We start from the raw sequence: 15,018 nt of genomic DNA on the forward strand, positions 1-15,018 counted from the left end.
CAGGCTCTTCCATCCATGGGATTTTCCAGGCAAGAGTACTGGAGTGGGTTGCCATTTCCTTTTCTATATTTGCTTTATAAATACCTGCAAACCCCTCTCTGTCACTGCAAATATCCTCCAGGTTAATTTATTTTGGGCAAAGGACAGAATTTAAATGAAAGCCTTTTACATGTCATGGATATCAGAACAGAAAAACAAAAATCATTGAAAACTGGTGAAGTTCAAATAAGAACTGTTGCTTATTTACTAATATCATACCAATGTTAATATCCTATTCTTGACAATTATACTATGACTGTGTATGATCTTTACATAAGGGGAAGTGAAATGAAAGTATAAGGGAACACTTGTATTATGTTTGCAACTTTCCTGTTAATTCTAAAAAAAATTTTTTCTCAGTTTGTTTTGTTTAGCTGAGAGATGATCTACATTAATCATAGCGAAGGTTGCAGCAAGTTTTTTGTTGGTTCCCAAATCACTTGCTACGGACATATGGACACACCTGGACTGACTCCAAGGACTCATGGGGACAGCATCTTCCAAGTATGGAGAATTGTAGACCATTGATGGAGTCTACATGATATATTTTTCCCCTGAGGAAAAGATGATTATGATGCTAAAACCTAGGAGCTGAGGTAATGCTACTGACCAGGAGAAGCAAAACAAGCATCATTCAAAACCTTCTGATAAGAAATCCCCCTTATCAACCATCATCAGTTTGAAGCAGCTATTTCACTCCATAGACATAGTTAAGCTTTCATACACAAAGGTCGGGGAATTCCTTCCTCACTGATGTGATATTTTATAAATGAAGTGTTTCTTAACTGTGTAGATTCCAGTGATGGTGACTATAATGGAGACAAACAACGATGTGTGTAGGTAAACAACTTGAAGAAATGACTACAGAGTGTTTATTCATAAATCCATTATGGACTGAGTGAGCACTGCATAAGAATCTGAATCCCAGATGCTAGAATATAGTGAAATCAGATCTGTAACCATGGTGACATTGCTTTTGTGACAGGCTCAGTGTGGAATTAGAAGAAGGAGAGACTGGAGATGGAGGTTTGAGGTCCTGCTGGGCTAGGGAAGATAGAATAGGGCCTTACCTGATGCCTTGTTGGGAAGGACAAAGGAGATGGCATGAAATTAAGAGATAAGATCCCTAGCAAGGAACAAAGATATACAATGACCTGTCTCAAATACGGCGTGCAATGAGGTAGCAAGGAAGAAAGAAAGAAAGAAAAGAGGGAAAAAGGAGTGAGGTGTGGATGTGATGAGGTTGTAGTAAGGGAGAAATGAGGTAGGAAGAAAGGCAAGCTGATAGAAGAGGAAGAGAAATAAAGCACATAATTAAATTTTTAGGCAAAAACAAACAAACCTTGCTAACCAAGAATCCTCAGTTTTCCTAAATTTTCTACAGCTTTTATCTTAACCAACTTTGAACAACTTCTATATTACTCAAACAACCACCACCATAATCCTAGGTAATACTGATTTCAGGCATTATAGTATCAGACCTAATATAACTTAGATCCTACAGACTTCTACCACTTTGTTTTTCTGAGAAGGTTTCTAGGAAGCAGTTAAGTATCAGCAAACAGTGCCCTTCATTAGTTACAGGATGTTTTTAGGAACTCAGATATATTCAGGCACCAATAAATAAACAAAAGTGGCTGAGTTATGCTGATATGGGCTAAACTCATGTTACTCTCTTGCAGGAGTGAGTGGTTATGAAGCAAATTGCTAATGATAATGATAAGTTTGAGTTGATTGCATCTGTGTCCACAGTTACAATGCAGAAGACAGAAAGTACATGTATTCATTCTTTCAGGAAATATTTATTAAATATTTCAAGTAATGCTCTAGATTCTGGGGATATAATAGGGAATAAGGACAAAAAGAAATTGTTTTCACTGTTCAAAAGATTGTTTTCACGATCATAAATGTTAGGCAGAAAACAAAGCAGGGTAGATAGAACTTGACCCACCGAGAGAGAGGGGCAGAGGGAGAATTGCTACTTGACTTAGATGATGAATTCTCCCAGAAACTTCATTTAAGCTGAGGCTTGGAGGGGAAACAAAGGCAGCCATGAGAAGTTCTACAAGTATTACAGGAAAGAGCCAAATGTGACTCCATGTTGGATGTGTCTTTTTACTCTAACCTTTGCTTCCTGTTGCTTTTGTTCACAAAAAAGATACTGTCTATATAATGGCCTGCCTGGAGAACCCTGCCTCTCTGCTTGAATGTTAAACCAAAGTGTCTTTGTTCAGGGAACCATCCTGGCCCTGACCACCGGTGAATGACTGTAAGAGGGAATAAATTAACACATCCCTCCCAAAGGCTGGACATTCCAGGTGATTTTTGCAATGCTTATGTCCTTTTTACTTTACTTCCTCATCTCTTCCCCTTCTCTGGTCTATAAAAGAAACTGGCATCCAGACCCCGATAAGATGGTTTTGGGGGGATGCTAGCCTGCTATCTTCTCAGTCTGCTGGCTCTCTGAATAAAGTCGTACCCCTTGCCTCAACACTTCATCTCTGTTTATTGGTCCATTGTGCGGTGAGCAGAGTGAACTTGGACTCAGTAATAGAAGGAGTGGAGGGGAAATGCTCCAGGTGGAGGCATCCTGTGCTGGTTACAGGCACCAAATCTGGAGCCAAACTCTGTGGGTTTGAATCATGACTCTTCCAATTGTCAGCTGTTTGGTCTTAGACAAGTTCCTTAACTTTTCTTTGCCTCCGTTTCCTCATCTATAAAATGGTGATATAAGGGGATTGAATGTGCTAAATATGTGAATAAAGTGCTATCTGTGTTTGTTAAATATATTGTTGTTGTTGTATTGTCGTTGTCTTTGTTGTTCAATTTCTACGCCATGTCCAACTCTTTTTTTTGAGGGGAGTGGGTCTAGGGTACTTTTATTGATGGTACACGACAAGGCGGGGCTCCCTAAGCCCCTCCCCTTCCTCAGGGCCTTGGGGATGGAAACTGTGGAGGTCGGGAGATTCTCAGTGTGGTGGAGGATCGAGGTGGGGCAAGGACTCCCCAGCAGCTGAGGAACTCTCTCTTCCTCTTGTGCTCCTGCTGGGGCTGGGGGTCCGGGGACCTTACTCCTTGGAGGGCATGTGGACCATGAGGTCCATCACCCTGTTGCTGTAGCCGAATTCATTGTCGTATCAGGAAATGAGCTTGACAAAGTGGTCGTTGAGGGCAATGCCAGCCCCAGCATCGAAGGTAGAAGAGTTGAGTGTCGCTGTTGAAGTCGCAGGAGACAACCTGGTCCTCAGTGTAGCCTAGAATGCCCTTGAGAGGGCCCTCTGACGCCTGCTTCACCACCTTCTTGATCTCATCATAACTTGGCAGGTTTCTCCAGGCGGCAGGTCAGATCCACAATGAACACGTTGGGGGTGGGGACGTGGAAGGTCATGCCAGTGACCTTCCCGTTGAGCTCAGGGATGACCTTGCCCACGGCCTTGGCAGCGCCAGTATAAGCAGGGATGATGTTCTGGGCAGCCCCTTGGCCATCACGCCACAGCTTCCCGGAGGGGCCATCCATGGTCTTCTGGGTGGCAGTGATGGCGTGGATGGTGGTCATGAGCCCCTCCACGATGCTGAAGTGGTCATGAATGACCTTGGCCAGGGGGGCCAAGCAGTTGATTGTGCAGGAGGCATTGCTGACAATCTTGAGGGTGTTGTTATACTTCTCGTGGTTCACGCCTGTCACAAACATGGGGGCATCAGCAGAAGGCGCAGAGATGATGACCCTCTTGGCGCCACCCTTCAAGTGAGCCCCGGCCTTCTCAATGGTAGTGAAGACCTCAGTGGACTCCACCACGTACTCAGCACCAGCATCACCCCACTTGATGTTGGTGGGATCTCAATCCTGGAAGATGGTGATGGCCTTTTCATTGATGATGAGCTTCCCGTTCTCTGCCTTGACTATGCAGTGGAACTTGCCGTGGGTGGAATCATACTGGGACATGTAGACCATGTAGTGAAGGTCAATGAAGGGGTCATTGATGGTGATGATGTCCACTTTGCCAGAAATAAAAGCAGCCCTGGTGACCAGGGGCCTGATGTGGCCAAATCCGTTCACTCCGATCTTCACCATCTTGTCTCAGGGATGCGGCTGGCACAGCATGAAAGTTACAGCTAGCTGTCAAATGGGCAGCAGCAGAGAGCCCGTGTCCAGCTCTTTAAGACCCCATGAACTGCAGCACACCAGGCTTCCCTGTCCTTCACTATCTCCTGGGGTTTGCTCAACCTCATGTCCATTGATTCGATGATGCTGTCTAACCATCTCATCTTTAGCATACATACATATATACATTCATATAGTCAACTTCAGCCTGGGGTTGCACTTGGAAGCAAAGTAGTAAAGGAACCTTTTAAGAGTGTAATGGTTATGCTGAGTCTTGAGGTTTGGAACAGAAAGTCTCAAAGCAGAGGGAAAAGGAGATAGAAAAGCTGTTCATAAACAGCTTAGGATCTTGGGTAACTTAAGTAGTTTGGAAAGAATAGGGGCGCAGGAGCGCTCCATGGCAATCTTCTGGTTACCTGTCATTATATGACGTACTCTCCCAGTAGCAGGTGCCTAAAACAACAACTTACTATATTATATCTCATGATTGTGGGGCTTAATGGGCTCATCTATCGGACCTGGTGCAATTGCAGTAAAATGGTATTTGAGACTGGATTCATTCACTGGTAGCTCAGTTGGTAAAGAATCTGCCTGCAATGCAGGAGACCCTGGTTTGATTCCTGGGTCAGCAAGATCCCCTGGAGAAGGGATAGTCTACCCACTCCAGTATTCTTGGGCTTCCCTGTGGCTCAGCTGGTAAAGAATCTGCCTGCAATGTGGGAGACCTGGGTTCACTCTCTGGGTTGGGAAGATTCCCTGGAGAAGGGAACTGGCTACCCACTCCAGTATTCAGACTCGACAGGACAGAGCAAATTTCACTTTCACTTCCTTTCACTTTCTTGCCTGGAGGTCTGGTTCCTGGGCTGGAATGGCTGGACCAGCTAGAGTTCACTTAGGCATCTCCCTCTCCATATGGCCCTTCCACGTGGCTAAACTGGACTCTCTCATAGGGTGGTGGTCTTAAGGTAGTCATACTTTTAATTTGGCACTTTCCCTTAGGGAGAGAGAGTTCCAAGAGACAGGAAGTGAAAGCTGCTAGTTTCCTAAAGCCTGTATTTGGAACCTGACACCATGAGATTTCTACCATACTTTTTTGGTTAAAGGAGCCACAAACCAGTCCAGATTCAGGGAAGTGGACATAGACTCCAATTTTGATTGGAGAAGAGTCAAAGAAAGTGTGGTCATTTTAAATTTGCTTCAAGGGGCGATGAGAGGCAGAGCTCTAGACGTGGGGGTTGGGAGAATGCCTATACTCAGGAGGTCCTCGTATAACATTTGATCATGTTCAAAATTTATCTGGTAGGTAATGTTAGAACCAGTTTAGGCTTTAACTATGGAAATACTAGTGTCTAGACATTATAGATAAAATGGATTCCTTTCTTCTAAAGTTGCGGTGGGAACATGAGAACCATAAGGAAAAGTAAAGATTAAAGTATTAATCTTCAGTTCTGAAAGATTATAATTTTCTTCCAGTACTGCTCCCCTGAAGAAAAATTCACTAATGGCTACAGATGGGTCTCAAGAACAAGGAGATGCATGCAATTGCAACCAGGATGTCTTGTGGATAAGAGGTGAGCTTGGAAAAGGTCTTTGCCTAGTACTGAGAATTTCTCACTTAGTTTTATTGCTTTGATTTACAGAGACTGTTTTGAGGTGGGAGAGTTAACCAGTTTTAGGACGTGGATGCTGTCTTTTTTATGTAGTGCAATAGTAACTTACCTTAAAGGAGCTGGTCTGATTCTGGAGTAATTCATGAGTAACTGGTTCTATGAAGAGTGTAGACAGAGTCCATTTTCTACACACACTTACATAAGCATTGATTAACATTTTATAACCATTCCTCCATGTCTATTTTTAAAATGAGAGCTGAAGAATTTCAGAAGTTTCTCATGGAAGGAGCGTTTCATAAAGTTATGACACTTAAAGCAATCTGACTTTCATCAACAAAGCCCCATCTGGGACTGCCACATGTGCAATTTCTGTGCTAAATGGGAGAGTTCTTATTTTATGTGTAGATTTGTAAGTTATCAGGACTAAGTACCTGGTATGGATAATATGTTTCTTTCTTCCCAAATTAAACGAACCAGTTACCTCAAAGTAGTTTCTACTTTTCTAATCATTTCCCAAGACATAGGACTTTATTTGTTCAAAAATTCTTGTATCCTGCTCATCATGTAACAGGTATGATTTGAAGTCTTTATAAATAATAACTCATTTTCTTGTCATTACTACTTGAGGAAAGCAATGCTGTTATCATCATCCTCAGTTTTATAGATTAGCCATAGAGCTATTACAAACACATGTAATAAATAACAGAGCCGGGACATGAACCCATTCAGCTGGGCTCCAGAAGTCACATTCTTAAGCACTATGCTCTGTTACTTCCATTTTCCCATTAACACCACTATATTAGCATCTACATAACTCCACACTAGCCTAGACTCACATTATTACAATAACTATAAGCTTTCCAGGAGTCAAATTTTTGATCTATTCTTCTGTGAATTCATGGTATCTGGCATTGGACTTAGCAAATAAAAGTTACTGAGAAATAGGTTTGCCTAAATGAATGAAACTGGGTTAATAATCAGAGGTATAAAAGATTCTTAGACCTTCATATCTATCATTTGTTGTTGCTGTTTAGCCACTGTTGTGACTCTTCACAACCCCACGAACTGTAGCGTGCCAACCTCTTTGTCTGAAATTTTCCAGGCAGAAATGCTAGAGTGGGTAGCCATTCCCTTCTCCATGGGATCTTCCCAACCCAGGGATCGAACCCGGGTCTCCTGCATTGCGGGCAGATTCTTTAGTTTAGCAGAATTGTATTATCCAACAATTAAGATGTCTACATATGCTTTCCACTTTGACTCACATCGGCATGAATTTATACATCTATCCCATTTCTTCTGTATGTCTAAGCACTCACATTTTCTTGCTCTCCAAGAAGTTTCATAGGAAGTCTTATGACTTAAACTTGAATCCAAGACAAGGGTTAGTTTGCAAAGACTGCACAAGCATTAAATATCATACATGAATCACAAGGTTAGCTGGCATTTCTGAATCACATGGCTCTTAACATAATGAAATTTTAAAAGAAATGCCATCTTGCTCACTAGCTTATGGTTTTTTACCCTATTGAGAAATTATTTCTTTAACATTAGTAGGTTAATCAAAATTGATATCTGTGAACAATGAACTCCTAAGTATACAATCTAATTGAGGGCACTGTTGGCAAAAATCTCTATTCTATAGACAGGTCACTGAACAAACATCACTTAACAATATGTCACAGACATTTGAAAATGTACAGATTCAGCAAATATTGTTCATTTGTTGCATTCATTTTTTCACTATCTTTTTATAGTGATGACACATTTTAAGATTAAAAAAAGCCACACTTTAATCCTTGAACTATATACATTCAACTTTAAAACAGGCCTCTTAATAAATAGAAAGGTTTTAAGAAGTTAATTTTTCCCTGGATAAGAGGGCAATTTATGATAAACTCACAATAGTAATCCTGATTTCTCAATTTCATTGATTTGAGTTCTTAGAAGAATTCAATTTTTTCTTCTGCAAAAAAATCATATAAACATATATAAATAATCTCTATATATACAAATATATATATCTGAAATACTTCCAATATTTGAAAGCTATTTTCTCTGAAAATTCTTAATTACAAATACACTGTTTTACATCTTCTACATCTTTTCTGAAAATGAAATTATGTAAAAAGTGAGTCATTTTATATTGCAGGATTCATTTATATAATATCCCTTGTACTCCTTGTAAAAATGAAACAAAATCTTTTCTTTTTACAAAAACCAGAGACTGAAAAAAATGAACATATGAAAAGGTAGATAATTTCAATATTGTTTTAATAGAAGCATGCTTTTCTTATTAGGTTTTAGGATGGATTTAAGAAGCATGAAACAAATCAGGAATATTTTAACTGCAATAGCACACACTTTGTTGTTGTTCATTTTCTCAGTTGTGTCTGACTCCTTGTGACCCCAAGGACTGTAGCACGCCAGGCTTCCCTGTCCTTCACTATCTCCTGGAGTTTGCTCAAACTCATGCCTGTTGAGTCGATGATGCCATGTTTTGGGGACCTAACAGAACTGCAGACCAGGAGTCTCCATCTCTTGGTGACATGATATTATCCTAGCTCTCACATGTTGCTGTCAATCTGGCTTGTCAGCTGTCTTGGCATTGGCCCAAGAAAAGATCAACCTTTATCTCACTTCTCATTTTTAAAAATATGTGGGAGGCAGCACAGAATATACCAGATGAAATGGTATATTGTGGCAAAATAGTTTTGAGATATTATCTTTTTCTTTGACTAGGGAGTCACTGTATCCAGGATGAAGGTCAGACAACCACCAAGGCAGATCTGATGGTGTTGAGTAAAGATGAATAGTTATATCCTAAAAGCAGCAGAGAGATGTATTCCCTAGTGATCTATTGGCTAAGCCTCTGTGCTCCCAATACAGGGGGGCCTGGATTTGATCCCTGGTCAGGGAACTAGATCCCACATGCTACAACTAAAGATTCCGTGTGACCCAACTAAGACTCAGTGCAGCCAAATAAATGTTTTTTAAATAATATTAATAAAATAAAGCCACAGACTTGAGAATCAATCTAGAAGAGAGGTGCTATATGCATGACAATGAAAGTCCCTAGTATAGAGATGGTTTTGGTAACTGAAAATGCAAACCCTAAGGAAAAAAAGATGTACAATAATCTGTCTTCCTGATATCTTATCCTGAGGTGTCCTATTTCCAGGTTGGAGGCCAAAGAGAAAGCTCAGCTTCTAATCATTTTATGTCTGCTTTCCTTTCCTGGTGTCTCCAGACACCAGGCTCAGGACAGAAATCATTTATAGAACAGATTGGAAGAGACCTTCAAGATCATGAAACAGTTTTCCCTTCCTTGTAGAGAAAAGGGGAGGTCTGGAGTGGTTAAGTGAGTTGTCCAAGATACACCGCTCTTTAAGACCTAATTCATATAAAACCAGAAGTGAAGTCCCAAACTCCCAATGTCACTTTTTGGTAACATGTCCACAGAAAAGTGATTGCTAAAAAATTATCACAAAAGCCAGGAGAATGTTATTCATGTATGAAGGAATGATTCAACAACTTGAATTGAACCCCTCTCTGCATTTCAACAACAGTCATGCTGCTTACTTAATATTTTTTTAGTTTCTAAGAATCCAGTCATTATTCCTGTTATTAATTCATGGATTTTAACCTCATATTTGGGTGGTAATTGAATGGACTGATGCCTTGGGAGATGAAGTAACTTGCTCAAGGGCATGCAGTTAGTCACCAAGCTGCTTTCAGGTAGATGAGTCTGGTCTTGCGGCTTTCTCCCAGAATACCACATTTTAATCAGAGACTTCTTCCTGGGACCCAAAAATGCTGGACTCCCAAGTCCTGTAAGGAGAGGATGATCGGAGGTGGATGCTCTAAGGCCCAGTATCTCTTTGTCAACTGCAGGAGCCACTAGGGCTTTGGAAGTTCAGGGAAGGACAGTCTTAAGGGAATGGCCACCCACTCCAGTGTTCTTTCCTGGGGAATCCCATGGACGGAAGAGCCTGGTAGGCTACAGCCCACCGGGTTGCAGAGAGTTGGATACGACTGAGCAACTGAACACTTTTCACTTTCGATCTTATGAGCCCCCTTCCGGAACCTAGGGTTTACTGGGGTTGACATTGCATTTTTTAGGTAACTGCTTGGTGCCAGTACATTCTGCCAAAAGGCCGTGTTATGACACTGCATGAAGGCCAAAGGTTGTTTTGGAAGTTCCTGTGTTTGCTGAATTTCTGGATAGGAGATAGTCCGTGTAAGGGGAAAGTGATGAGTTTTTATCAAAGATAAAAATGCAATGCCTTGTTCATTTAATTATCTTCCAGACAGGAATCCATAAGCTTATTTCTCTGGTTTTAAAGCAAAAAATACACAAGAACATCTTTCATGCATGTGTGCATGAGTGCTAAGTTACTTCAGTCATATCCCTGCCAGGCTCCTCTTGCTATGGGATTCTCCAGGCAAGAATACTGAAGTGGGTTGCCATGTCCTCCTCCAGGGGATATTCCTGACCCAGGGATCGAACCCACGTCTCCTGCAGCTCCTGCATAGCAAGTGGATTCTTAACCACTGAGCCACCCTGGGGAAGCCCAAACATCTTTCAACCCAGTGCCAAAAATTGACATGGAATGGAAAAGTGAATGTGTAACTGTGGCAGGTTATGGGAGAATTCACATGGGTATGCCCCAACTACTCGGAGCTCTTGCTACCTTTGCAGAGGGTTGAGGATAAGCAACTGCTGCTATACACACTGGAAAACAAACGCATTGGCCCGCAAGTCCACATTGCTGGGTCAGAAGATTTCAGCCCTCCAAGAGCTGAAATGATAACTTGTGATGGGCCACACTCACCCGTTATGGTTTGGAGGGCCTGGATACTTTGAGGACGCGAAGTGCGTTATCATGAGCTCTGAGAGTCTGCAGGATTCTGTCTTCAGTTAGTGCAATAGTACATTGTGCTGCCATTGACTTTGGCATGCACTGTTCTGCCTGAGGCATTCGATGTCTAATTTGATCAAAAGCAGACCCTATAATTTGAATTCAAGCCAAGCCACAATCAAATCACAAAATTTCCAAAGCTGCCACCATCTTGGAAATGTCAAATGCCAGGTGGGGGAGCGGGAAATGACTATACAGGGAATCAAGGAGCCTGTTTTAATGAACTTTACGTCTGGTCCTTATATGAGGCCATTAGATATAATTTAAATGTCTTGATTAACATTTTATTACTTGACATGACTGCTGGAAAAAAAAAATTGTGTGCCCGCGCACTGCACATATCAAAATATCCTAAACTCCTTTGAGTTTCAAGGTGTTAAATATAGAGCTTTTGGGCTACTTAGATGGTGTCTGAAGTCTGCCCGATACTTGGTGTGAAAAATAAACCTGAGAAAAAGGGATGTTTTTCTCTGCTCAGATATTAGGACTCGATCTAAGCTTGGCCAGCTTTGGCAGTCACTGTCGGACCTCCCGGGTGTCTGAGGAATTGTACACTCCTTTCTAAATCCTTTCGGAAATTGCCAGTTTGATAGAATAACATTGCAGGAAACCACTCAAATTGAACGTATTTGTTGTTTTATGTTCTGCCAGGCAAATGTCAGAACAATGCCAGGAGCCCAGAGTGGGTCAGAATTGGAAGGGGCAGCAGGGGAAGTGAAGGGAGGGAACCAAGAGCAAAAGAGACAATGAGAAGAGAATAAAAAGCTATTTTAATGGGAAATTTTAAACACATAAAACTCTTGCTTTTGAAAAGCAAAAGCAAAATAAATCACGTCTTCTCACACGGTTCACAGGGTGACATCCAATCTGGGAATATTTTCTTGTAGAATTTAATAATTGTGGTCAACAATTTCCTGGTAAATCTTGATCCACTGGTCAATATGCTGCCAGCAATGAAGACAAAATTGATGGCTTACTTGGAGAACACACTTATGGAGCCTTATTCTTCAGTTTTATTTCATTTGTCTTGAACATGCATCTATTTTACTATGGGGGCCTTTTTTCCCCCATTTTGTGTATTTCAATTATACAGCATGTCATATAAATTATTTTAATTAATTCAGGACAGCAATTTGCCATAATCATTTCTTCACTCTCCTGTTTAAAGTCCCATGGCAACATTTTTTTTTTTTCCCCTAAGTCTGACAGTATATTAGATCTTACTGGTCATGATCCCGAGTACTGCAAGAATTAATTTTTCCAGAAAGATCAGCATGGGGAAAAGGCTGCGTGAACGACCTTGCTAGCATTGCTTTTTTTTTTTTTTTTAAGTGGCTGACTCATAAATTAGGAACTTGATTCTCTCTCCCTGGCTTTGGATGGTTTCCTAATGAGCAGAAGGGCTGTTTTATTTATTTATTTACCAACCGATGTGGACTCAAACCCTTGATAGCCCTTTAACATCTTAGTGACTGCAGTTATATTAGGACCGCAAGCACTCAGCGCTGGCTTGATTACCAGAAAAACCTTTCTGCCTCATCCCCACTCAAGTATTGAACCCAGGGCCAAATGCAAGCTCTCTCTGTTTGCCAGATAATCATTATATTTTAGCACACTGAACAAATACTATACCAATTAAAATTGAATGTCACTTTAAAGGCAATAAATCTACTTTATTTTCCAGATAAGCTTAAAAAAAAAAAAAGAAAAGCCTGTTGCTCCCTTTCTAAATTAGCTAAATACATTTGTTTTGGCAGCAGCCAAGTAGTGAAAACTATATCTTATTTTCAAATATGTACCAGCACACCCGTCATTTTTTTTTAAATCTGATTTTGGATGAATTAGTCTTTGGAAAATATTAATGTTTGATCTTAGATCCATATTCATCTAATTGCTCTAAAACTGGGAATTTGCTTGTGACGTGCATGCCAAAGTATTTTGTGTGTTCCATGGATAACTCTGGTAGGTCTGTTGGTAGATACTATTTTTACTTACTTAGCAGGAAGGAAATGGATGTGCAGAGGAAGTAAAGTGGGTTGTTCAACATCACAAAGAGTTGCACCAATAGAGTTAAAGATCAGCAAACTTATTGCCAAATCGTGGCTGGATAAACATACATTTGTGAACTCAATTTTTGTTCTGCTCTAATACGATTGCTTTGCCAAAGCAGCATGAGAATAAGAGGATCATTTGCTACTTTCACAGGCCTTCAGGCGCATGGAGTCAAGTGAGAATTACACACAGCTTATATAAGGAGTCCGTCCAGTTTCCCGGTAGGAAACTGGTAGGAGGAGGTGTGCACATATGTTGTGTGATTATAGAGATACAAAAAATTTCTCTGTTCTGTATCCCCTGAACTGCTGTTGTTAAGTTTAGACAGCTTCAACGAGATGAACTATTCTGAGACAACTTTTTCTAATACTGCTCATTTTTCATCAACTAGTAGAAGACTCCATCTCCCACCCGACCCGATCCCACCCAATTTGCTTTGTCTGATTTTATTTACCCCCAGCTCTCAGAATAGGTGTTCTCTCTTCACCAGGTCTTCTCTAATGCCTTGGTTGTGAACACTAGCAAAGAATGAGTTTTACATTTTTAAATAGTTGGAAAAAAGTTCAAAAGATCATTTAATGACATGTGAAAAGGATAAGAAATTCAAAGTTCCGTGCCTGTAAAACGTCTTCTTAGAACACACCATTGTGTTTATACAGTGTCTCAAACTACTTTTACTATCTATTGGCAGAAATGAGTAGTTGTCATATTCTGTGTGGCACCAGAGCCTAAAATATTTACCATCTGGCCCTTTACAAAAAGAAAATGTTTGCTGGCCTTTGCCCTAGACTTCTTGATCAAGTAAACTGATGCCCTTAAGTGCCCATAGAACTCTGATGGCTAAATACAGCTTCTCTCAGGAAATTTAAGCTTCATGGGGCAAGCTTCTATTGCTCAATGTAGAATTTCCAGCACCTACAAGAGATGCCAGACAAGATAGTAAGTATTAATAATGAGATGTCAAATTATTAACCTCCCTTAGAATGTTTTCTTCTGCAAATGACTTTGTAGATAATATGATTCGTGCTGAGTTCCTCCTTTATCAGTCAGTTCAACAGTATTTTGCAAGTAACCCTGATCCTGGTTAAACCAAACAAACAAACCATGAATAAGAAAGGGAGGCAGTCATTAAGCAAAAGCCATTGCCTAAAGGGGATCCATTTTATTTCTTATCAATGATCAAGTAAAGGTTAATATCAGTTATAAAATTTTTTTCACTTATTCCAACCACCCTTATTTTAGGACTGAAAGGAGAACCAGAACTTAGTGTTAAAATTTATTTCTGGCTATCTGGGGAAATCTTCTAATAAAAATATAGTTTTAGGTTTTAATAACTGTAGAATGGCAACCTTTCTAGATTCTTGACATTGTTAAGATGCTCATGAAAGATGCATGTTTTCAGTCTACAACTAACTTGTAGGTGGTAAAGTGGCCACAAACCATGAAATCTAAAAGGGACAGACATTAACTGCATTAATCTGCTTGGGCTGCCATAACAAAGTAACACAGATCAGGTGGCTTAAATAACAGAAATATCTTCTCCCAGTTCTGGAGGCTGGATCTCTGAGGTCAACATGTCCACAGAGTTGATTTCTTCTGAGGCCTTTCCTGACCTTGTAGATGACCATCTCCCTGTGTCTTCACATGGGCCTTCCTCGACGCTTGTCTACATTCTGTCCTCTTCTTATAAGAATACTGATCATATTGGATCAAGGCCCACCACAATGACATTTAGTTTTAATTACTCTTTAATAACCTGGTGGCTCAGATGGTAAAGGATCTGCCTGTAATGCAGAAGACGCAGGTTCGATCCCTAAGTTGGGAAGTTGCCCTGGAGAAGGGATGGCTACCCACTCCAGTATTCTTGCCTGGAGAATCCCATGGACAGAGGAGCCTAGTGAGCTATAGTCCGTGGAGTTGCAAAGAGTTGGATAGGACTGAGCAACTAACACCTTCACTTGCAACCTGTCTCCAAGTACACGTCACATTCTGATGTATTGAAGGTGAAGTGAAGTGAAAGTCACTCAGTCCTGTCTGACTCTTTGCCACCCCATGACTATACAGCCCATGGAATTCTCCAGGCCAGAACACTGGAGCAGGTAGCCTTTCCCTTCTCCAGGGGATCTTCCCAACTCAGGGTCTGAACCCAGGTCTCCCACATTGCAGGCAGATTCTTTACCATCTGAGCCACCGGGGAAGCCCTAACTGAAGGTTAGGGCTTCAACAAATGGATTTGAGGGGAACACAGTTTGCCCCATAATCCCAACTAAAATGTTCAAGGAAATTTCAGTCCACA

At 40.9% G+C, this 15,018-nt stretch overlaps 1 pseudogene; it reads right to left on the minus strand.

Moving 5' to 3' along the window:
• Positions 1-2,913: 2,913 nt before the first annotated feature.
• On the minus strand, positions 2,914-4,111 carry LOC133049219 (glyceraldehyde-3-phosphate dehydrogenase-like; annotated as a pseudogene).
• Positions 4,112-15,018: the final 10,907 nt, after the last annotated feature.

Source organism: Dama dama, chromosome 30 (assembly GCF_033118175.1).
Source record: "Dama dama isolate Ldn47 chromosome 30, ASM3311817v1, whole genome shotgun sequence".
NCBI classification, from domain to species: Eukaryota; Metazoa; Chordata; class Mammalia; order Artiodactyla; family Cervidae; genus Dama; species Dama dama.